This window comes from Chiloscyllium plagiosum, unplaced genomic scaffold (assembly GCF_037043375.1).
Source record: "Chiloscyllium plagiosum isolate Xiang-an unplaced genomic scaffold, Cpla_swu_hap1 HiC_scaffold_12, whole genome shotgun sequence".
Classification (NCBI taxonomy): domain Eukaryota; kingdom Metazoa; phylum Chordata; class Chondrichthyes; order Orectolobiformes; family Hemiscylliidae; genus Chiloscyllium; species Chiloscyllium plagiosum.
This window is the reverse complement of record NW_028270150.1, coordinates 67,578,933-67,604,937: the sequence shown is the minus strand read 5'-3', so window position 1 is coordinate 67,604,937 and position 26,005 is coordinate 67,578,933. Positions and strand designations below refer to the sequence as shown.

Sequence of the window (26,005 nt, the reverse complement as noted above, 5' to 3'; positions counted from 1 at the left end):
GGGGAGATCAGAACGAGAGGGCATAGGTTTAGGGTGAGAGGGGAAAGATATAAAAGAGACCTAAGGGGCAACTTTTTCACGCAGAGGGTGGTGCGTGTATGAAATGAGCTGCCAGAGGAAGTGGTGGAGCCTAGTACAATTGCAACATTTAAAAGGCATCTGGATGGGTTTATGATTAAGAAGGGTTTAGAGGGATATGGGCCAAGTGCTGGCAAATGGGACCATATTAGGTTGGGCTATTTGGTCAGCATGGACCGAAGGGTCTGTTTCCGACTGTACATCTATGACTCTATGACTCTATGAAGTGAAAAATAATGGTCCCGCATTTGAGAAATTCTGTAGCAATACTGCCTGTCTGAATAAAACAGTTTACATGTATTTATGTTACGTCTTCAAAAAGAAGCTTTTGTGCTCGTAGTTTCTTTTGAGACAACAATCCATGTTTTTATTTCTCATTAGTGATACTTACAGTTTAGGTGTTAGGTCACATTAGTTTATGTACTTTATTGTTGAGAAGGCATTTTGTTGGATTTTGACATTTAATTTTAAAAGGGCTTTTCAAAGTGTTTCTTTGGTCTCAAAATAGTGCTGCAAACATTTTGTATAGCTAGGAAATGATGGAAGAGCTTTTTGATGATCCTGGGAACATCACGTATAGTTCAAATCTCAATTAATATTAATAATGGAGAGGGTGTAAGGTGGAATTTCATGAGAACTTGTAACAAACCAGCCTTCTCACTTACTTCAACCCAGAAGTATCACACTACATTCATGATGTACCCAGGGCTGATTCACCACAACAGCAATCATATGTTCGTCTGCACGCGTCCCCTTGTCTGTGCTCCCTTACCTTTCTGTTTCAACAATGAAGTTACAAGAATGCTCATTACCCATCTGCTGCTTAAACACCATGGCAGAGAGAATTGGAAATTTATCTTGATTGTTTTGTGGTTTCCTAAATGAACCTTGGTGGGAAAAAGTCATCCTCAATTGAATCAATGTGAAAAGATTCAATTCTCCTGATTTTCATTCCAAGAACATTATTAAATACCATCAATAAAAGTCTTGTGTAATTCTGTTATACCTGTCTGACAGAAAGATAGACCAACAGAATCAGAGAGAGAGAGAGAAAGAGAGAAATAATCTCATGTTTCAGGTATGATCTTTCATCCAAAGCAGTTACAGAGAATCTGATTAACTAACCACAATGTAGTAGGCAAGGGCCTGAATTTGTACTGCAACTTTCATGACTACAGGATGTCCCAAAATATTTCTGAAGCTTAATTACTTATAATGTATGACAAAGCTGCAGCCAATTGATCTAACATCGTTGGTTCAGGAATAAATATTCAATGGGGCATCTCTACTGTGCTTCTTAGAATGTTGTCCTGGTTTTACATTCAATTAAAAAGATTAGACTAGTCATCTGCTTAATGTCTCATCCGAAATGATGCTTCCAATGTTTCAGCATTCCATCAGTACTCCACTGAAGCAATAGAGTGGATTATCTGCACGAATACTGAGTAGGGATTGGATTCACTTTCTGAAATTAGCAGAATGCGTCTACTAATTGCATCAAGGTTGTATGTTTTTATGCTATGTTGGCAAAGAGCAAGAAAAGTACTTGCATGGAGTAGAAGGAATAGAATTATCAGTGGATTTCAATTTTCTTTGACAATTAGTTAATTAGTTAACTCGTGCTTATTTTGTGTCTCTTAAGACCAATGAAACCTTTCTGGAGGTGAAATGTACAGTGTTCAGTGTACAGAAAGAAAGTTTAGAGATGATAATAGGTAAGCTCACTATAAAGCCAAAATGTCAGCTGTCCCTCAGTTTGCTGAAGACATTTATGCAGGATCATGAATGTCTGCCGTGGGTCATGTGACTGAACATGTGGGTACAATAAGAAGGACATCCCCACAAGGTACCCAGAGTACAAGATGTGTTTTCTTTCCTTTCTTTGCCTGCTGCCACTCTGCCTCCTCATTAATACAGTGTATGAGGCAGTTAAATGAACAAGTTGTCACCATTTTGTTGCAAGCTCTCCCCAGTCATTCATGTCAATGCTGCTTCAAAACAGAGCTTAAGATCATCTTTGAGACAGTTTTGTTGACCTCCCCGGAATGTTGGAAACTTCACCTTAGAATTTGTTCAATGGCCCCCCCACCCCCAAATAATCTTAAGGATGATGTGGTTGCTATCCAAAAAACTGGTCTCTAAACTTAGAGACCTAGGTCTTGCTTTGCAACTGGATCGTTAACTTCCTGACCCATAGACTGCAATCAGCAAGATTAGGTGACAACACCACCTCCACGATAATCCTCAACACTGGTGCATTACAAGGCTGCAAACTCAGCTGTCTTCTACACGCCTTATACACTTATGACTGTGTGGCCAAATTCCATCCCTTCTCAAGACAGAAAGAAACTACAGAGAGTCATAAACACAAACCAGCTTCCCATCCATTGATTCCATTTATTCTTCCCGCTGGCTCAGGAAAGCAACCAACATAATCAAAGCCAAAAACAGAAATTGCTGAGGAGGGGTCACTTGACCGAAATGTTAACTGATTTCTCTTCACAGATGCTTCCAGACCTGCTGTGCCTTTCCAGCAGTTTCTGCTTTTGTTTGATTCAGCACCCACAGCTTTCAGGTTTTATTTAACATAATTAAAGACCCCTCTCACCCTGGTTATACTCTCTTCCACCATCTTACCTTGGGCAGAATATATAAAAGTTTGAATAAATGTGTGATTAGATTCAATACCAGCTTCTTCCCAAAGGTTAATGTTGATCTCTCTCTCTCTCTCTCTGCACCTTCTCTGTAGCAGTAACACTGTATTCTACACTCTGTTCTGCTACCCTGATGTACTTTGTAAGGCATGACCCACCTGTATCGTGTGCAAAACGGCACATTTTACTGCATCTCAGTACATACAAAAACAATAAATCAAACCCAAACAGTTGGAGTTTCCCTGGTGCTCTCATGTGTTGCCTTACAGTCCAAGAACACATCATAGTATAGATTATTATGATGGCAACTGCTCTATAGGCCAGGATTTTTGTCAACTTACAGAAATCCTTTTCTGGCAAAAACACTCACTGCCTTAGTTTGTAAAAGACTACATTGGCTCAGGTGAATCAGTATTGGACCTACTGGTCAACAAAGAGAAGTAGCTGCCAAGGTCGAGAATTGCTGAGGATCTTTCAGAGTTTCTCCATTCACACATTGGGGTGGTAGAATACTGACATAACCAAGTGTAGGTGGACAACTATTTCGTTTTGACAACATTCAAGGATAGGTCAAGATTCTACAAGTACATCAAGAGCAAAAGAAAGTAGTGAGAGAATAGAGCCTCCTAAAGATTAACAAGGTCATTTCTGTATTGAACCTCAGGAGATAGTAGAGATACTAAATGAATATTTTGCAAGAGGATTTCCTCTGGAGAAAGATTTGGAGGTTAGAGAACTCAGGAAATAAATATTGATGTTTTGAAAGCAGCTCACATTACAGAAGATGAAGTGCTGGAGGTCTTTGAAGATGAAGATTAATAAATCTCTGGGACCTGATCAAATGTATTCCAGGACATTGTGGGAATTTAAGGAAGAAATGGCAGGGTCCCTCACAGAAATATTTGTATCATCTTTAACCACGGGTGAGATACTAGAGGTCTGGAAGGTGACAAATGTGCCTTTAAGCAAACTTGTAAGGAGAAGCCTGGGAATTATAGACTTCTGAGCCTGACATAGATAGGCCCGTTGTTAGAGGTGATTCTAAAAGATACGATTTGCATGCATTTGGAGAGGCAAGGACTGATGAGGAATAGTCAGCAGAGTTTTGTCCAAAGGAAATAGTGTTGAACTCATTGGATTGAGTTTTTTGAGGAAGTAGCCAAAGAACATTGATGAGGGCAGAGCAGTAGGCCAACTTACATCCACTTTTCTCATGCTGCAGGTCCAAAACACTAATGGCATTGGAAAGTAACTGTTTTTCTCTCTTAATGGCTGGTCAGACATGAGCTGCCAGCAGCAATTTGAGCACTGATGAACATAGTGAAAGGGGTTTTAAATCTTTAATTTGACCCACATTAGCATTGAAGTTTAAAGCCATTTTATGTCAGCATTTTTTGTAATTACATGATTCAGCTTGCTACTTCCAGTACACCACTGCTCTCCCAATCTTGATTTGAAAAAGCAAGTTTGATACAGAGGGCATGACAGACACGTGCAGTGTCCCAACGCTACTATTCCAGCCATACAATGATTCTCATCGTTCATAAAGATCTGCAGTAATTATTGCCATGGCCATCATAAGGATATCAAACATTAAACAACTTGTACTTCAGTGGACATAGACCTGTGGAAAGATTTGCAGCACAGAAAGATGTCATTTAGCCCATCAAGTCCTGCAGGCCAGAAAAGAGCGATTCAGTCTGATGCTATATTTGTCAGATTGCCTGCCCAACAGCCCCAGCCGAACTTCCCACCATCTTACAGAGAGTGAGCAAGGTATTCCTCCCCCTTCCCAAAATTCTCCTTCCAGTCAAAGCCCATATGCAGCCAGTTAACGGCCACTTGAGCGTTTCCTATTGGCAGGAGGAGATAAGGGGCACGGGTGAAGCCTGGCAGGTCATCCTGATAAAGACTCACGTGGTAAGCAGGGAAGGCATCTCCTTTAATTGTCCCCTTTACATATCAAATGCACAGTCACCCACAAGAATTTTCTGAACTGCCCATGGCTGACCTTTAGTGGAGTGGATGCCAGAATAGGGATGTTATGAGCCAGACAAGACCAGAACCCCTCCAAATATATGAAGGTGGTAGACCAGTACCTAACTATTTCTCATTTTAAAGGTAAACGCGAGATGCTGCATTGTCAATTTTATTGGTCAAACTACTGAACAGTAAACCACAATTTATTCAAACACTATAGTTAAAAAAACAACAAAAGAAAGAGGAATTTGGAATAATACAACTTTATTGGAAAACTTAAAAGAATATTAGATTATTTTGCTACTAAACAATAACTGTTTCAATATAGTAATAGTCCATAAATACATCCTTGGCAAAAGGCAAATTCAAAAAACAAAATTGTTTCACATGCAGCTCCAGCAGACCAGGTAGAAAAAGAGAGAGAGAGAGAAAGAGAGAAAGAGAAAGAGAGAAAAAGAGAAAAAGAGAAAGAGAGAAAAAGAGAAAGAGAGAGAGAGAAAAAAAAGAAAGAGAGAGAGAGGGAGAGGAAGGAGGAGAGAGAGAGAGAGAGAGAGAGAGGGAGAGAGAGACAGACAGACAGACAGAATGACTTCACATGCTCTTTATTGCCTCATAGACTGCTCAGTCTCTCTCTCTCTAAATGAAACCCGGATAAACACGTGTCTTAAGGCCACAGCATCGTTGTTGAGATGACATCCACCCTCCTCAGACCTCACCTCTCCTTCTCATTGTGAAACTCCCACATTATTGAACGCCTGCCTCTGGTATTTAATTGAGGCACACCTCGTAGTTTGAGCTTCTTGGAGAACCAAAGACTAAAACCAGAACACATCAAGCCTACTGCTTGATGGTCCTGATATATAATAGTCACTACTTGTTCCAATTTAATAGTTTTGCTTGTGATTTTAAAAATCAGTTGACTTATCAAATTATATATCTGCTTTGCACACATTCCTTTGAACCAACTGTTACATGCCCATTTATCATCACCTGGCCTAAAAATGACATAATCAAGTGGCTGAAAAGTCATAATTTTAAATGCTTTGAATTAAAATTATGAAGACATTGTTAATCATTGCATGAACATTGGTGGACTGATCTTGGAATCTTATAGTAATAGAATGGATTGTGATCTATCACATTCATTTAAAATTGCATTATACTGGCTTGACAATTTCATTTGCAATGATTTATGCCAGTACCATGTGCTTCATAAACATAAAACTAACATTTATGTTGATATTGTTGTCTAAGGCACTTATGACTATTGACAAAATATGGATAAAGCACTCCCAAACCAACTGTTATGTGGAGATGGATATCAAATTGAGTACTGCTAATTGGCACACTGCTCCAGACACTTAGCTTATATCTTTGAGGTCAGTTTTCCTCTTTCAGAGGAAAAGACTCTTGCCCCCTGAGCAGCTATGCGTTAACATGTTCACTCCTGAAATTCCTGCCAATGCACGTATTCAACAAATGATGGAGCTGGTGAACTAACCTCAGAATGAATAATCCTACGATGTGCCAGGCAGAAGCTCCCAAAGTAAATGTTGAAGCCTAATGTAGTTTTGTTAACCATTGTTCAGGCATGTCACTCTGTAATCTATGTTTTGTGTGAGCACTTGATGTCCTTATTTGGTGACATTTTCATATTGGAAGTATTTGACCAGCATTCATTAAAGTCACTATGAACAATCAAGTTGATGACTGACCAGAATGTCTTTTGCAATTAAAGGTTTGATCCCTGTTTTCTGCAGAGCTATCTGTCATATGCAGCCTCTGTGCTATTTACAATAAAGAAAGGAAGAGAAAGCATATTAAAGCTATAATGGCAACTTTTTTGATTAGATTATATACTATTCAGTATGGAAACAGGCCCTTCGGCCAACAAGTGCACAATGACTCTCTGAAGAGCAGCACACCCAGACCCACTCCCTCGCCCGATATTTACCCCTGACTAATGCACCTAACACTATGGGCAATTTACCACGGCCAACTGACCCTACCTGCACATCTTTGGATTGTGGGAGGAAACCGGAGCGCCCGGAGGAAACCCATGCAGACACAGGGAGAATGTGCAAACTCCACATAGATAGTCACCCAAGGCGGGAATCAAACCCGGTCCCTGGTGCTGCGAGGCAGCAGTGCTAATCACTGAATCACTGTGTCGCCCACTACAGGTGGATCATATTTTTTATCTCTGCCTATTTCCCCAGGAACATTAATTATTCAGATGAATAACCCTATGAGGAAACCTCCTTCCAGTTGCAGGTCGAGGAGAATGAAAAGGATGTATAATGGAGATGCATGCTTAGATCTCAAGAAATCAATAATGTCTCATCCGTAAGCCAACTGATGTACTTACAGGGTTAGGCATTTGTACCTGGTCATGTCAGGTGAATCTTATATGCAGAGATTAAGCTGTGCCAAAGGAACTGACACCAAACTTTCTGTACTTCTGCAGCCAAATACATGAACTACTTCCTTACAGTGGATGATCAATCACAGTCAAGGTGACTGCAGTCCTAATCCCTAGCAACAGCAAGTAGACTCAAACACTTCATACATATGTCATGCACATCACAAATGACACTCATTTTATCTTGAAAACAAGGTTGTTGTAGATGGTAAGTACAAGAGTCCTTAACAATAACATTAATCCTTTCATGGATAGAAAGGTGTTCTTCGCCATTAATGTGCAGCTTCTGTGTCCCCGAAGCACTGAACTGTGCATAGCACTGCCTGCTGGCCCAAAAGTATGACCCAAGTATTCAGAATAATCCATGGAGCAATCATTATTTCCAGGGATAGCATTTGCAGTTTTCTTTAGTGTGCTGCACTTCATATAGCATTGCTCCACAAAGCATCCTGAATTGAAATACACTACACAAACCATGCCCCAACCACCGAGCGCAGAATACAGTCTAGACCAACAAAGAACTTTTGGGAAACAGACAATATCAGCAACTCCACATTTTATTCTGGCTGCGTGTATGTATTCTACTAGTGAACAGTTGTGTCAGCAGGACTACCTCCAGGATTGCAGGTGGGCCAATAGCTCATTGTTTTTGATCTGTAAATGGTTCAGAAATAAAAGGTGCCACAAATTTTGACAAGGCAGCCATGTGGGACAATGTGATACATCAGCACTAATTTGAAAAGGAGCAACCAAGCATTGTAAGTTCAAGTTCCATGACCTCTCCAAGCTCCTTGATAGCCACAAAAAGCCCAATAATCTGCATGACAGCAGACCCCTGAATAATAATGCCATTGTTGAATACCCTGTATTATGATTACACCTTCCCAATTTATAAATATAGGGATAATTTCCAGAGAAAGAAGCAAAGAGGTGGCAGTGACTTACACTCAATTTTGCAAGCTTTGATTTGGCAAAATAATTCACAACTTTAGAAATCACTCCATATGGGACTTGGAGCTTTTGTGGACAATTCTAGTAATTGATTTAAAAGATCAGTTGCTTCACTCTGCCATAAATCCTGAACCAAAATGACTGAGTCAGCAAGACTTAACAAATTAGAGCTTACTAGCCAGAAATGAATGTTAAAGCACTGAAGAACAGCCACCTTGATAGCATTAGTGAAGAACAAGTCACTGAATCAGAGAATAATTAGATTTTACACAGAGAATGGCTATGAACATTTTAGAGTCAAATGTCCATCTTAAGACCAAAGAATTTGAAGCCTTATCATTTGGTAGTAATAGAACATCAATTAACTGGATTTTTAAAGTAACAAAAGTGAACTATGCGAACTAGTCAGATTATAGCATACTTGGATTATCATACACGTTTCATGAATTACTGGATCAAACCCTTTTAAAGATTCTGAACTTACAGGGATCACATGTACATATCTGGAAATGTGTTGCTGGAAAAGCGCAGCAGGTCAGGCAGCATCCAGGGAACAGGAGAATCGACGTTTCGGGCATAAGCCCTTCTTCAGGAATGAGGAAAGTTTGTCCAGCAGGCTAAGATAAAAGGTAGGAAGGAGGGACTTGGACGAGGGGCGTCGGAAATGTGATAGGTGGAAAGAGGTCAAGGTGAGGGTGAAAGGTCAGACTGGGGTGGGGGCGGAGAGGTCGGGAAGAAGATTGCAGGTTAGGCTGAATTCAATGGATTTGACTGAGACAGGGTGGGGGGAGGGGAAATGAGGAAACTGGTGAAATCCGAGTTCATCCCTTGTGGTTGGAGGGTTCCTAGGCGGAAGATGAGGCGTTCTTCCTCCAACCGTCGTTTTGTTGTGGTCTGACGATGGAGGAGTCCAAAGACCTGCATATCCTTGGTGGAGTGGGAGGGGGAATTGAAATGTTGAGCTACAGGGTGGTTGGGTTGGTCAATAGATGATGTGTGTGGAGGTGCAGGTGAATCTGTGGTGGATATGGAAGTTTTTCTTTGGGGCCTTGGAGGGAGGTGAGGGGGGAGGTGTGGGCGCAAGTCTTGCACCTCCTGCGGTTGCAGGGGAAGGTGCCGGGAGTGGAGGTTGGGTTGGTGGGGGGTGTGGATCTGACGAGGGAGTCACGGAGGGAGTGGTCTTTGCGGAATGCTGATAGGGGAGGGGAGGGAAATATATCCTTGGTGGTGGGGTCCGTTTGGAGGTAGCGGAAATGACGGCGGATGATGCGCTGTACATGGAGATTGGTGGGGTGGTAGGTGAGGATCAGTGGGGAGATTGGTACCACCCCACCAAGACCACTCCCTCCGTGACTCCCTCGTCAGATCCACACTCCCCACCAACCCAACCTCCACTCCCGGCACCTTCCCCTGCAACCGCAGGAGGTGCAAGACTTGCGCCCACACCTCCCCCCTCACCTCCCTCCAAGGCCCCAAAGGAAACTTCCATATCCGCCACAGATTCACCTGCACCTCCACACACATCATCTATTGACCAACCCAACCACCCTGTAGCTCAACATTTCAATTCCCCCTCCCACTCCACCAAGGATATGCAGGTCTTTGGACTCCTCCATCGTCAGACCACAACAAAACGACGGTTGGAGGAAGAACGCCTCATCTTCCGCCTAGGAACCCTCCAACCACAAGGGATGAACTCGGATTTCACCAGTTTCCTCATTTCCCCTCCCCCCACCCTGTCTCAGTCAAATCCATTGAATTCAGCCTAACCTGCAATCTTCTTCCCGACCTCTCCGCCCCCACCCCAGTCTGACCTTTCACCCTCACCTTGACCTCTTTCCACCTATCACATTTCCGACGCCCCTCGTCCAAGTCCCTCCTCCCTACCTTTTATCTTAGCCTGCTGGACAAACTTTCCTCATTCCTGAAGAAGGGCTTATGCCCGAAACGTCGATTCTCCTGTTCCCTGGATGCTGCCTGACCTGCTGCGCTTTTCCAGCAACTCATTTCCAGCTCTGATCTCCCGCATCTGCAGACCTCACTTTCTCCTCAAATGTACATATGACATAGGACAGATATGGACCATTCAGCCCCTCAAGGCTGTTGCACTATTCATTAAGATTTTAGCCAATGTTTCAACTTCAAATTCCACATTCCTGTATACCCTGATAATTCTGGTCTAACCAGAATCCGTCCTCATCAGTCTTAAAAATGTTAAATAACAATGCCTCTATCGTCATCTCAAGCAGAGTTGCGCAACCCTCAAAAGAAATTCTTATCCCTATACTGAAAGGGTAACCCCTAATTCTGTAACAGTGCCACTTAGTTCCAGAATGTCCAACAAGAGGAGATGTGCTTTCCATATCCACCTGGTCAAGATCATTCAGGATCATATGCAGTTCAATCAAGTCATTCCTGGTCTTCTCAATTCCAGTGGAAGCGAGTCTAGATTGCCCAACCTATCCTCAGAACAGAACTCACACACAGGTCTTAATCTTAATAAACTTCCTCAGGTCTACTTCCAACGTATTTATATCTTTCCTTAAATAAGGAAACCAAAACTATGCACTGTATTCAGGATATAGTTTCACAAGCTCCTTGTATAACGAAGAATAGCATTCTTACTTTTATGCTCAACTCCTCTTCTTATATAGGATAGTAGCTCATTCATGTTCTTAATAGTGTGATGTACCTGTTTATCAAGATTTTGCAACTCAGTCACCAGAACTCCTAAAACCCTGTGTGTCTCAGAATTCTGCCATTCTTTTCCACTGAAGTAATACGACACATCAGGGCAACATAGTGGCTCAGTGGTTAGTACTGCTGCCTCAACTCTGGTTTCCTCCCACAGGCCAAAGATGTGTAGGTTAGGTGGTTTGATCATGCTATATAGCCCATAGTGTTCAGGGATGTGCAGGGTGGGTGGATTAGACATGAGAAATGCAAGGTCACAGGGACAGAGTAGTGTGTCATTCTGGTTGGGACACTCTTCAATGGGCTGAATGACCTGCTTCCACATTGTAGGGATTCTATAATTTTAAACTGCTCTTCCGTTTCATATGTCCTATTAATGTGAAAAACTTCACATTTTCTGACATTATACTGCATCTTTTTCTGCCCACTCACTCAACTTATGTCCTTCTATAACTTTTGATCTTCTCCCCAATATATCTTCCAACCTGTTGTGGTGCTACCTGTGAATTTAGTTTTCATATCTTCACTTTCCGCATCCAAGTCATTCATGAAAATTGTTACAAGTTGAGGTTGCATCACAGACTGCTGCAAGACTCCACTCTTCACATCCTGCCAATCAGACAAAGCACCATTTACGCATACTTTCATTTTTTGCCAACAAGGCAATCTTCTCACCCAACGAGGTTACCTCGCACAATGGGAGCTTTTATTGCCCATGATAACCTTTGGTATGACACCTTCGCAAATTCTTTCTGGAAATCCAAGTACAATACATTGAGCTGCTCCCCTTCATCCACAGCACATGTAAGAATTCTAATTCAACAATTTCCCCTTGACAAAACCTTGCAAACTCTTGCTGATTACTCTGAAATGTTTCTAAGTGCCCAACAATTATCACTTTGACGATCAATTCTAATATCTTCCCTATGACAGATGTTAAGCTAACTGGTTTATTGTTTCCTATTTTATGAATCACAGACCAATTTGCAGACTGGTTTCAAAATTAAATGGATTACACAAATCAAAGCATGACAAAAAATCCACAGAGCAACTCACAGAATTTCATAGTTTCTTTTTGAGTTCTCTAGCCAACACCGGGTGAACCTTTGATGATCCATGACCAATATGGAACTAGGATTTTGATTTTTTTTTTTAAACGGGAAGTGGACTTTCAGAATGACAAATATTATTTTGTATATTGCAGCCACATTGCTGGCTCTCAGGAAGTGCGTTCACCTGGACAAGACACTGAGCTTCTGTGGAATAGATCAGAAGTCCACACTTCAAGGAAAGAATGGAAGAGGAAAACAGTAGAAGATTGTGTTAAAGCATAAAATAAGCAAAAGGTGATGATAAATAAATAAATAATTCCTGATTTGAGGAACAGCAACTGATGCAGGAAACTGTCATAAGTCCTAGTGATCTGCACTAGTCATACAAGAAATACAAAAGCATACTCCTAGAAAGGATGACAAGACAATCAGCACTCAACTATTCATCGAACATGGCTTTTGCCTGAAACGTCAATTTTCCTACTCCTTGAATGCTGCCCAACCTGCTGTGCTTTTCCAGCACCACGCTAATCTGGACTCGAATTTTCAGTATCTGCAGTCCTCACTTTTGCCTATTAATTGAACATATTGGTCAACAACTTTCAATTTTTGCATGCATGCAGTTAATGTCAGAAATGGCTGATTGACTCAAGCTACCCCTCAACAAGCTTTCCTTTGGATTAGGCAATCAAACAAATGAAGGATATGAAAATGCCTGAATAAGTTGGGGTCTGTGCACCAATACATTTTATTGAGTTGTTGTTCTGTGGCCAAAATTAAGCTCAAGTTAAAGAATTCATCAGAGGAGATCCAAAATTTAAACATTAAAACACCTTACATGAAATAATTGGATCAAATTTCTAAATTATATAGATTGCAGTTTAACGGTTGCTACAAAGGATATGCATTTATTTTCTGACACACACTTCCGATTCTACAGATATAGAGTCATACAGCATGGAAACAGATCCTTCAGTCTAACTAGTCCATGCTGACCATAATCCCGAACTAAACTAGTTCCACCTGCCTGTGCTTGGCCCACATCCCTCCAAACATTCCTTATTCACAAACTTATCGAACGGTCTTTTCAACATTGTAACTATACTCTGGAAGGTATGGGTACAGTTGCAAGATTTCAAATTCATATGAGGAGAAAGTGAGGTCTGCAGACGCTGGAGATCAAAGCTGAAACTTTATTGCTGGAACAGCACAGCAGGTCAGGCAGCATCTAGGGAACAGAAGATTCGACGTTTCGGGCACATGCCCTTCTTCAGGAATGAGCAGAGAGTGTTCAGCAGGAGAAGATAAAAGGTAGGGAGGAGGGACTTGGAGGAGGGGCGTTGGAAATGTGATAGGTGGAAAGAGGTCAAGGTGAGGGTGATAGGTCGGAGTAGGGTGGAGGCGGAGAGGTCAAGAAGAAGACTGCAGGTCAGGAAGGCGGTGCCGGGCTGGAGGGATTCGGCTGAGACAAGGTGGGGGGAGGGGAGATGAAGAAACTGGTGAAGTCCAAGTTCATCCCCTGTGGTTGGAAGGTTCCCAGTCGGAAGATAAGACGCTCCTCCTCCTCCGACCGTCGCGTTGTTGTGGTTTGGCGGTGGATGAGTCCAATGACCTGCATATCCTCGGTGGAGTGGGAGGGGGAGTTGAAATGCTGTGCTACAGGGTGATTGGGTTGGTTCGTCCGGGTGGCCCAGAGGTGCTCTCTGAATCGCTCCGCAAGTAGGCGGCCTGTCTCCCCAATATAGAGGAGGCCACACCGGCTGCAGCGGATGCAGTAGATAATGTGGGTGGAGGTGCAGGTGAATCTGTGGCGGATATGGAAGTTTCCTTTGGGGCCTTGGAGAGAAGTGAGGGGGGAGGTGTGGGCGCAAGTGTTGCACCTCCTGCGGTTGCAAGGGAAGGTGCCGGGAGTGGAGGTTGGGTTGGTAGGGGTATGGATCTGACAAGGGAGTCGCGGAGGGAGTGGTCTCTACGGAAAGCTGATAGAGGAGGGGAGGGAAATATATCCTTGGTGGTGGGGTCCGTTTGGAGGTGGCGGAAGTGACGGCGGATGATGCGCTGTACATGGAGATTGGTGGGGTGGTAGGTGAGGACCAGTGGAGAAGGGCATGTGCCCGAAACGTCGAATCTTCTGTTCCCTAGATGCTGCCTGACCTGCTGTGCTGTTCCAGCAATAAAGTTTCAGCTTCAAATTCATATGACCACATCAGTCTGAAAAAAAGTTCAGCTGGAGTTTGAAGAGTTGAGAATATTATAAAGCATAGCTACAATAATTACAAAAGTACAATTACAATAAAACATTTGTTTTAGAGGTGTTTTTGCTATTTCCTAATTTTAGTTAAACCCAAATCATTCATATGTTCAACACAACTGACTCAAAATCTGCAATTTTAAAAATATAGTTGAAAGCCGCAGACTACTTAGAAACTATTACATCCTTTCCACTAATTCAGTTTCACACACAGAGAACCTTTTCAAACCAGTAAACATGCACCCTACTGTCGAGGACACCTTCAATATAGCTTGATTTTGGAGTTGCAAGTTTACATAGTCACAATAAAGGAGATGATCTATTGCAATGGATCTCTTAATTATAAATATACCAGATACAGCTTACCAGAAGTCAAGCAGCACACAAAGGTTAGCTGCTATAGTTTCAGCCAGTCAGTATGTCACAGTCAAATCTGATGCATAAATTAAATGGTTGAAATCTACTGAGAACCTAAATCTAAAGCACTCAATTTTATGGATTATTCAATCTATTCTAAAAATGTTATGGTCTCCAGAAAGCACTGGTGGATCACATGATCCATAATGATGTAATATTACTCAGCTAACAAATCTATTTTTGTAAAATTCTCCATGTTAACTGTTAAACACATATATTTAGAGTTGTATCAATGTTGTTCTACCGACACCTTACCACAGGACAAATCAGCTGTGCCATACAAGCAATATCAATGTACTTGCCTGCTAAAAATGTGTTGTGCAACATCTGTTTTAATTCACTCTTGTGATATGGGCATTGTTGTCAAAGTCAATATTTATTGCCCATCCTGAATTTTATTCAGATGGTGGCAGCCTCTCTTCTTGAACTGCTACAGACTGGTTAAATGTAAAATATGCAGTAGGCTCTTGGAACTTAGTCCAGTAATCAAAGAAAAGGCGATGCATGCTACCCCAAATGCAGCATAAAATACAGTGAAGTCGGGGGTGGTGTTATCTTTAGCATTCCAGATGGTGAAGGTTACAGATTTCAAAGATGCTGCAGAAAAGGCTTTAACCTGTGGCAGCAAAACTCCACTGATGGAAAAAACAGATGTTTCAGCTTTCCAATTAAATTAATTGTTTATCATGTCCATCAAACTGAATTTATAAAGTGTCTTATCACTCATATTGCATTAAAAACTCTTCATAAATAAATGGATGTTTTCTTCTTGCTGCCATTATAATATCAATAGATTGAAGCCTGGAAACAGCACAAGCTTTAAAATATAAACAAATGGAAGCCAGTAGTGTACCATCATCATCATCATCATCTCACTAATTAAAGTCAATCTGTACTGGACCTATAAAGTAACATGTTATGTGGTAATTCTTCAAGCATTCTATTTATATAAATATTTGAACTACATCTAAATTATATTATACATTGATACTTTTTTTTCAGGATGCTTGATTTTCTTCACTAATTTGTCCTTGTAAATATGCACCATCATAACTCAGATATATCCAATCTGATATTAAATAGCAAGTACAAAGGTTAGTGCAGTTTCACATTCTGATAAATAGCTGTCTGAAATGTTTGAATCAACTGACAGTCTTTGGGCCTGACAACAGAACTTAATTAATCCATTTAATTTATTGATCAGTTCTCCTGTATGAAGCACATTACTGCTAAAATTAGCTTTTCAGTCATCTTGAGTTATGTGAATAAAATGTACCACTCAAGCTTTACAGAAAAAGAAATTTATAAAATTAATAGTCTAATGTCTATTTGAAAAATTGTTAGTTGCAAATTCATGAATTAACAAGTTCCTCCAAGCAGCAATTATTAAAAGGCACCATTAAAATTAGAATCAACATTCCATACAGAAGAATGTTAATTCTCCTGTGGAAACCAGCTTTGCAAGTGGCAGTGAGCAGGGGATCTAATTAAAGCATGCCATTGGCTGATAACCTGAATCAAAAACCAAGGAGGAATCAGCAGGAAGCAGCTATCCAGCTGTAGTGAGCCAAGTATCTCACAGGTCCCCAGCCAGGAGGTATTAGAGTATTCAGTTAATGGTTTAGGGTAGAAGAGGGATGGTTGAGGGTTCAATCAGTGGCACATACTTCCCTGCTCTGGCCAACATTAATGTCAGTGTCCAATTAAGTAACTGGGCTCCATCTGTGGATTTTTAAAAAGGGATGCAACAGCTGTTGGTAACAATCCTTGATGCCTACAATTTTAAATTGTAATCAAGACCAGCGAGGTTGCTGCCTTTAAAGTGACCACATCAGCCCAGTTTCTGTTGAAGTGGTCTGTCAGAATGAATGTACACTTCTGCATTTCTGAGGGAACCAAATGTAGAATCACTACTCAGAAATGCAGAGCTCCCTTCTTTCACAAAAATAGAGCCAGAGTGGAAATCTGTATGAGATTGCCACTTCATAGAAAATCTGGCCCATTATTTCCCCAGCCTTGTCCTCTAAAGGGTCTGTGTTCACTTTGTCTTCCTCTTCCTTTTTTTTTAACATATTTCAAGAGTGTTTGTTGTCTATTTTGGTAATACTTGCAAGTTTATCCTCAAAAGTTTATATTATTTTCTCTTCCTTTTTGGTTGCTCTTTGTTGGTTTTTTAAAAGCATTCCCAATCATCTGGCATCTCACAAAATTCTTAACACATTAAATGAGTTTTCTTTCAATTTGATGCTATCCTTCTCTCATTCAAACTGAACTCTAAATTGCATTGTTAGGGTCATTTTTACCTTGCAGTTCCTTTCCTCTGAAGTCATTATTAACCTGTCTCATTAGATCAGATCTAAATTAACGTGGTTGGATCCACAATATATTGTTCTTGTAACTCCTCGCAAATACATTCTCTGAATTCTTCCTCATGGCTACCACTACCAAGTTGATTTTTCTTAATTACACAAAGATTAACGCAAGCCATAATTAATACATTGCCTTTTTTACATAAGATCCATGGACATGCATTCCATGATAGTCCTTGTCAGATCAAGAACTATGCTAATATGTGATTTCACAGCTGTGTGAAAGCTAACTACGCATATTACTGAGAATGTATTTTGTTTCTAATATTCCCCACCTGGGTTACTGGAACTGGGATCAGTGGATCCAGCCACAGTAGAGGTCATTATCACTATGTCCATGGTGTATGGAAGACTTAGAGAATGGGCAGATGCACCAGCAAATCTAGGACTAGAAACAAACTCCAGTGGCTGACAAACAGAAATCATAGCAGTATATCCCCTCAAGTTATGGAGGAGATACAAGACACCCAGAAAATATTAGCCTCAATACCATTTCCTCACATGAGTGATGTGCAGTACTGCCACAGACTGAGGATTTACCAAGATACTGTGACACAACAGTGTCGCTTGCTGGTATGTGACATGGACCTGAAGGACTGGTTCATCATCCTATCCTGACGGCCATCGAGCTGACAACTACACTCAACCATTATGCAACTGACTGCTTCTAAGAATCCACTGGGAACCCGAGTGTAATTTCACAACCTCTAGACAACAAATGCATCAAGATTGTTACTGATGCAATTTGTGCCAGACTACAGCACTTCGTCTCATTTCACCATTACTGGGTCAGTTCTGCTGCCTGGGCAGTAGGTTTTAACCAACATTACTGGTTTTGCCCATGTGCAGAAAACTATAGACTCTACACTTTGTGTAGAGATCATCAAATTATAACAGCTTATTTCACAATAGAAAATGGTTATATTCCATCAATGTACAAGTAATCAGTGATCATTTCAAGGCCAGATGCCATACAAGAATGTTCACTGGGGGCAAGAGCTATCTTCACGATCAAGGCTACCAACTCCATTATATGATCCCTGACTGAGGCCAAATGTAAGTACAACACAGTCAATTCTTTCACCAGTGGAAGTGGACTAGATGATGGGCCTCCTGAAGGTGAGATTCCAATACCTGGATTGGTCTGAGGGGTTATTACAGTACATACTCCAGACAGACTATGCCACATCATTCTGCAAACCTGGAGCAGACAATGAGGGGTGGGATGTGATTGACTCCGAAGAGCTGGGACAGTAATGTAGTCTTTGGGAGACAAATTAAGACACTGAGCAGGAGGAACTTCAACATGAAAGAGGGGTGCAGCTTTTGGCATGGTGAAGCAGGCAGGACTTAATTGATAGTCACTTCCAACTGGGTGAAGTGATAGTCCATGATACTTGCTGCTCAAAAGACAAGTTCTTCCAAGAAGCAAATATGGCTGTTTTTGGTTACCTTTTACTTTACTCTTATTGTAAAGGAGGAAAAGCAACTGGTTTAAACTGTTTGAATGCTTTTCAACATGTGATGCTCCCACACATAACACTGAGAAAATGTTAAGCAGTGTTGGGCATTAAAGGTAGGAACATGGTTCATTGCATAGGACAGCATGTTTGTGTAGCTACAATTGCAATGACAACTGATCAAGCAAGTTAAATGTGAAATCACAAGTGAAATGTAAAGTAGTAATACTTTTGCTAATATTTATTTTTTTATGCTTCCTATGTGCCCTCAGAAGCTCTCCTTTATCATTTCCCTCCCACTACAGGCACTGTCAAGTTTTATTTGTGGCTGGCATCTATTGACACACTAGGCTTGAAATATGGCACAGTAGTGGAACCCCTAAAAACGTGCCAGTTGGGGTGAGTACTTCTGTCCAATGTTTGGATCAGTCTGAGACAGTCTTGCAGTATACTCCAGACAGATTGTGAGTACAGGATAGTACTAGAAAGCACCATCGAAGTGTAACAATTACACAATGAGGTGAGCGGCACAGAATTGAGAGAGATACTTTGTTGCAGCTCAGAGTGAGAATCCCTTGATGAAGCTCCATGAAGTTGAGCCTTGGTCAATTTTTTTTTCTGTAAAATTCAGCTCTGGGGATAAATATGTGAATGGACGTGGACATGAAAGGATGTGAAGGAGACCTTCACTGTGCAGCTGTTGAAAGCCGGCTTGGAATCAAGAAGCCAGGTTACCACAGCAAGTAACAGCAGAAAACAAAAAAATTACTCAAAAGCTTTCCAGTCATGAACTCCTTCCAGTAAATTAGAAGTGACCTGGAATACATCAATAAAGTTGTAACACACCATTACATTAACTAGCTCAGTTCTGACAGACAAATTAAAAGCAACACTAATAAAATAAAGAACATTGGAAAAGCTTGTTTTATTTTTCAAAGAGACATCTAGCCAATACAAACTATCTCTGGTTGCTCCTGTGCAGGTGATAAGCTTCTGTAACATCCTGGAAGTTCAATCAATAACAACGGAAAAATTCTGAAATGAACTGTGATGACTACTATAGAATTCGACATAAGCTGTCATACTTTTTAGTGGGTGACCAAAATACATTTATCTCCAAGGAATCTTGTGTTTCTGGTTAATTCCAGAGAACAGACAAGTGAAACAGTTATTCCTTGGAGATGTAGCTTAACAGTTGAAACTAAGGTCACCATTTCACAACCTAACCTTTATCCCCTCCCAGCAAAAATCATGAGAGACAATTCATTTGCCTTGTTGGAACACAACTGAACTTATGTTTGACTACTTGAAATATTCCTGATGAAGGGCTTATGCCTGAAATGTCAATTCTCCTGCTCCTTATATGTTGCCTGACCTGCTGTGCCTTTCCAGCACCATACTCTTGACTCTGATCTCCAGCCCTCACTTTCTCCTACTTGAAATAACAGCCTGAACATTGGAAGCATTACAGCAAGCTCCAATTATGGTACTTTATGCTACTTAGTACCAACATAGACATGAAAAAGCCATGCCCCTATTTGAGGATGATGAGTAACAAGAACGTACGACACAGAGGTTGGGTTGTATAGCAGAACGAAGAGCCACCCAAGGGATTTAGTATTTAATCTGTTTGTAGAACAAATACTGTATAAATATAAAATTCAAGCAACAAAATAACTGTCCAATATTTTCCCTAAATAGGAGAACCAAAATAACTGATGTAATGTTGGGTTCGGGTGTGTGGTCATATGCAGCCTAGGAGTTGCAAGTGAGGTAAACTTGGATCCAGCTTAATACTTACTCAGGAGTTGGACGGTATTTAATAGACAATAATTCCTGAGCAACCATTTAAATGAATTTCATCAGAACTAACTGAAGTCCAGACTTTTTATGGAGACTTTCAGAAGGTTTCAAGCGCAGTGGACTCACAAAGGAAAATTCAATTTTCTGGGCAATTCCTTTGGAATATGTCACAATATGGAGTCCACAGCATCCCAATGTGTTCAACTCTAATCTATGCTCACAAAATACTGTCTGGCCAGCAGAAAATCTGCCCCATTAATGTGGAACCAGGAAATGGTTGGGGAGTTGTCTCATTACTTTGCATCAGCCTTCATGGTAAAAGATCTTGAAAGCATTCCAAAATATTAAACATTCAAGGGACAAAAAGGTGAAGAAATGCAATAATTATCACTAGAGAAAAAAATACTCAGGAAGCTAAAAGGGCAAAAGATCGTTCTGATGGGTTGCATCAGAGAGTATTAATGAAAGTAGCTACAGAGATAATGAATGCAGTAATCTTCCAATACTTCTTAGATTATGCAACATCCCAGAGGATTGAAAAACTGCCCATCTAACATCTTTATTCAAGAAAGGAGACAAACAAAAGCAAATATACACCAGTTTACATTTATCATTACAAAAATATTACAGACTATCATAAAAGATATGATAGCAGGGCATTTAGAAATATGGAACAAATCAAGCAGCATCATTATGAAAATTTACATACAGAGGAACCTCGATTATTCAGCATTCGATTATCCCAATATCGGATTATCTGGCAAGATCGCAAGGTCCCAGTGCTTGGCTAAATCATACTATTCGGCATTCGATTATACAGAATCTGATTAACCAAACAAAATAGCACACACACACCCCCCCACCTCCTGTGTCCTTCGGATAACTGAGCTTCCTCTATATAAATTTATTAGAATTCTTTGAGGTGGTAATGAACAGGTCAGATAAAGGGGAAGCAGCAGCTGTAATATATTTAGTTTCTCAAAAATAATTCAATGGAGTGGTGCGTGCAAGGCTATTAATAAGAGTTCATGTTGTTCAGAACAGTATATTAACATAGAAAAAGGTTTGGCTAGCTAAAAGAAAACAGTTAGGATAAAAGAAGCAATTTTAGCACTGTAACCTGTAAACCGTGGAATTATAGGGATCAGTGTTGTGGCCACAATTATTTACAATATATATTAATTAATTCCATAACAGAAGTGAATTTACTGTCACCATGTTTGTGGTTGACAAAAACAGGTGGGAAGTCATGTGAAGAAGATACAGAGAGTATAAAGGGGCACATAAATGTATTAAATGAGGAATGAAAACTTAACAGATGGAATATAATCTAGGAAAATGAAGTCATGCACTTTGGCAGGATAAATAGAGGAGTGGAACAATGTTTAAATGGGAAAAGAGTGTAGAAAGTCGCTGCACAGAGGGATCTTCATACATAAATAACAGAAAGCTAGCATTCAAGTTCAGCTAGTAAGAGGGAAGGCAAAGGGATTGTTGGCCTTCATTTCAAAGGGAAGGAGGAATTAAAATAAGGAAGTCTTGTTAAACCTATTCACGGCACAAATTAGACCATAACTGCAAACAGTTTTAGGCTCCTTATCCAAGGAAATATATATTGGCATTGAAGGCAGTCTGAAGGTTTTCACCATGTTGATGCCAGGTTTGAAAGGATTTCCTGACGAGGAGACATCAAGTAGGCTGGGACTGCAATAATTCAAACCAAGAACAACCTGATTGAAACACACAAGGGGGCTTGACCAGGTAGATATGCAGAAATGCTTCTCCTTATGAGCAATCTACACACAGAGAACAATCTCAGAGGTGGGGATCTCCATTTAACACCTAACTGGTCTGTAAGCAGCTCCCAGGCTGACTTCCTGCACTCATCTGACTGGTTCTACTAGGCCTAGATTATATTCCATCTGTTAAGTTTTCATTCCTCATTTAATACATTTATGTGCCTCTTTATACTCTCTGTATCTTCTTCACATGACTTCCCACCTGTTTTTGTCAACCACAAACATGGTGACAGTAAATTCCCTGGACTGTAGTGATATAGAAATCCTGACTGCTCTAAATATCTGACTGTCTTAAAACTTCTGAGATGAGATGGAAAGCGACCCTTAACAGGCTGTAGTGGGACCCCTGATTGATCACAGTTCCATGTATGCAACTAGGCTGAGACATGGCCATTTGCTTGAGGCATGTACATTGTGTTTGCCATGTAATATACTGTAGGTGTGACATTGATGTAGTATAGCAACATGCCCACCCCCCCCTGACTATTTGTTGCTGACAACTATGACAAGCTGTCCAGTTTATTTGTCTGCAATCAAAGGCAAGACATGACAGACACACTGTGAACCCCTAAATTCTCAATGAGGCAGCCAAGTGCAAAAACACACAGCTCTGATCATCCCTAGTAGGCACAAAGTCAGTGAGTCAATGAAAAACTCAGAGGTGTACCCCTGCGGAATGAGATGGATGCCTGTCCCTCTGGGAAAGGTGGCCTGGCAGCAGCATTACAATCAATGATGCCGGTGCACTTCAGCACTAAAGTGGAAAACCACATTCTAAGTTATGTATCGTGATGATGTAGTGAAGCTAGTGGATATCCATCAGTAACATCCATTGATAGATAGCGAGTGGCAGATGGTGCAGACTGTCCAAGATGGAGGCCTGGGAAGAATAAACTGGTGAGCTGGACTCTAATTTTCATCACCCAATTTCTCTTCACAAAATGGGAGAATCGCAAACTGCATGTATATGAAGAGAGAATAGGTAATAATGAGACATAAATATGTGCACATAGGCCTCTCGCTGCTCACTAGAATGCTTTGTTTCCTTGTTCAATTTGTGGCTGCATAATGAAACTTATTTTCTCAACACTGAGAACCTCGGTTTTCCAATTGTGCCATATTTCCCCAACTGCCACCCTATTGCTGACATCATTCAGGAGTTGGGAAAATTCTACCCTTGGGTTTGACTGGTCCTCTATCCATCACCCAGATTTGTCTGGCACTCACATGCAGTCTGTAATCCTTTTTGCAAGAGTTCCAGCGGGGTGAGAATGGTGTCAAAATGGAAACAGACAAGTCACACTAACTCGTGCTGCAGTCCCTAATGAATACTGTCACAGGCAAAATTAACTGGTATTTACATTTCAATACAGCCATAAACAAACCAGTGGATTGGCTGGCATGGAACTGACTGACTCATTTTTTTCTCGATCAAGAAAATGGAACTAAAAATTGGGCAATTTCTATTTTATATTGGGTGGCCAATTCGTAACACAAATTTACAAGAGAGGCATGTTGAAGATCTACTCCCTCAGAACTATTTTTGAATATTAATATTTCTTAAATTGATTTGATTCTTGGCAGGAATTTTGACTGTGCTGATAAGATTTTGCTAGTGTACCATCAACACTGATGTAATAAATCATTGCAAATTAACACACATTTACTACATATATTAGTTTCATTACACAGAGGAATTGTATTCCTCTAGATATGTGCTGTGCTTTGAGTGAGCTCCAACATGTGTTTCTTCCACTCAATAATGACAAGCACTAAGGACTTAACTATATCAGTAAATAAAACAGTTCAATGTTAAAGAAATAGTCTTAAACATGAAAAGATTTTGAGAGTAGATTTCTAATGTCATCACAGGCACATATGTTGCATGTGATTAACCCGTCTTAGTATTTGCAATTCAAACACATCTAAAGCTGAAACGCTGCTTCTCACCATGTGCATCAGAATTAACACTCACGTTTCCATGTTCCTGTAAGCTGAATGATGTCATCAGCAACATGTCAGTCCTTCAACACATTGCTGTGGCTTCAACAGATGAATGGCATTCTACTGTATTTCACCAAGTTTTGAAGATAACTCACTGGCATTAACAGAACATACTTTTTGCTGTTATTGTCAAAATTGGCAACAGATGTCACTGCATAACAAGCCAAATTTGCAAAGTTAGTCTGCAATCACGCACGAACATGAATTTTAAACTTCAACCTGACTTTCTTGACATTAATTCCTCACTTTGTGACAGAGGCTGAATGTTGGAAGCACCATGTAATACAGAAAATGATGATGTTGTTGTTGCTGTAAATCAGACTAATGATGGACAGAGTTCACAATAAGTTGCAGCCTGGAAGAATCAACAAGGAAATCAGGTATATTTTGATTCCTTGTCTTCATTACAATATGACTAGCATACAGCCAGGGAGGAATGTGTATCCCTTCCATCCCTCAACTCCCCAGTCCATATCTGGAACTGGGAAAAAAAAACATCAAGCAGTGTAGCTGAAAGAGACTATGTGGTTAAGATGGGAGACACAGAAACATCACAAGTAGAAATATTTATTGTTCCTTTGCAAGCAGGTAATTTGCAAAATAGATCACCAACACAGTCATGGCAAACCTCTTTGACCTTTATTTCAAGGTATTAAATTTGAGCCTTACAAATTGAGGGCAGTTACTGTCACTGCCATTGCTGAGCTTCTCTTACAGAATTGCAAAAACCCCACTACAAACATCCTCATGTTTATTGTGTGTTCATACGTTGCCTGGAAATTAGCAGAAAAATGCATTGAAATTATACATACTATAAGTTTTTGAAAACAAAATCCTTATAATGACTGGCTCAGGTAGCTTGCTCTCACAACCCATGCACATGCATTGCAATTTCAAACTTGTTTTCTTGATTAGTTGGAAGTTATCTTGGTCAGTGGTTAGGCAATGACAAATTTTTTTACCAAAAATGTACATTGAATCATGTATTTTCTTTTGGTAAATACAAAAGTTTCTAATAATATCTGGCTGAATCTAAATACCAAAATTCAATATGCAAATTCCCTAAGGATGACCATTTGGACAAGATAGTATAGAAGGGAGGCGAACTTGTAAAACCAAAATCATGCAAAGTATGATCACACTGCTTCCTTAACCATAAGCCTTTTTTATCCACTAGCGTTAATCCTCATCAGATTCATGCTGGGGGAGTTAAACGATAGGTTCACAGTATTTGGTCCTACAAGATCAAAAATAAACAAACCTGACCATATGCATCAATTTAGTTGTTGAAAAGAACTAACATTTAACATAAAAACTACAGTAAATGTCTTAAAAGGAACTCCATATTTATAAAGAGATGCTATTCTCTGATTCTAGTGCTCTTCTGACCATGTGATTAGGATCGCATATGTATTTGATTCTAATTCATTTTTTTTAGAAGTGTACTTATTGTAAGGTAAAGTATTGGTCAGTGAAGTCAAACATGTTTAAGGATATTTACTACTTTCTATGTCAACAGGTTATATATCCATGTTTTTATATTGGATATATTCTTGTGTCCTGTTCCAACCAAAGAGTGCCTAACATAAAGGTGCCCTAATGTTTTCTCCAGGCTACTATAGTGAATGGAAGGATCACATTATCACGGCACTGCTCCAGGCTGTAAAAAAATATACTTTCATTGATGAAACAAACAGTATTCTGGAAATACTTACAATCATCATTAACTTGTGCAAATCATTTACTTTCATTACAATCAGAGATGACAGGTGTTGCTGACTAGGCCATCATTTCTCGCTCATACTTAATTGCCTTTAAGTTGGTGGTGGTGGTGAGCTAACGTTTTGTCAAATTGCAAATACACTCGCAGTACTGTTAGGGGAGGAATTCTCGGATTTTAAGCCAACGACAATACTATCATAAGGAGTGTTTTTGGATACTGCACCAGGTGTGTGTTTTCGATGCTATAAAAAAAGTGTTGCTTTTCTTTTTAATTTAAAGGAGGAGTGTTTTAGGATTTATACAACTAGACATTTACTTTGTTTAAAGATATTTGCATTTGTGTTATAAG

General features: G+C 40.3%; 1 protein-coding gene across 5 annotated transcripts in view; it reads right to left on the bottom strand.

Annotated features, from left to right (window-relative positions):
- The window catches only part of il1rapl1b (interleukin 1 receptor accessory protein-like 1b), a 1,405,689-nt gene that overhangs the window by 1,156,267 nt on the left and 223,417 nt on the right, over positions 1-26,005 (bottom strand). The window lies entirely within an intron of this gene.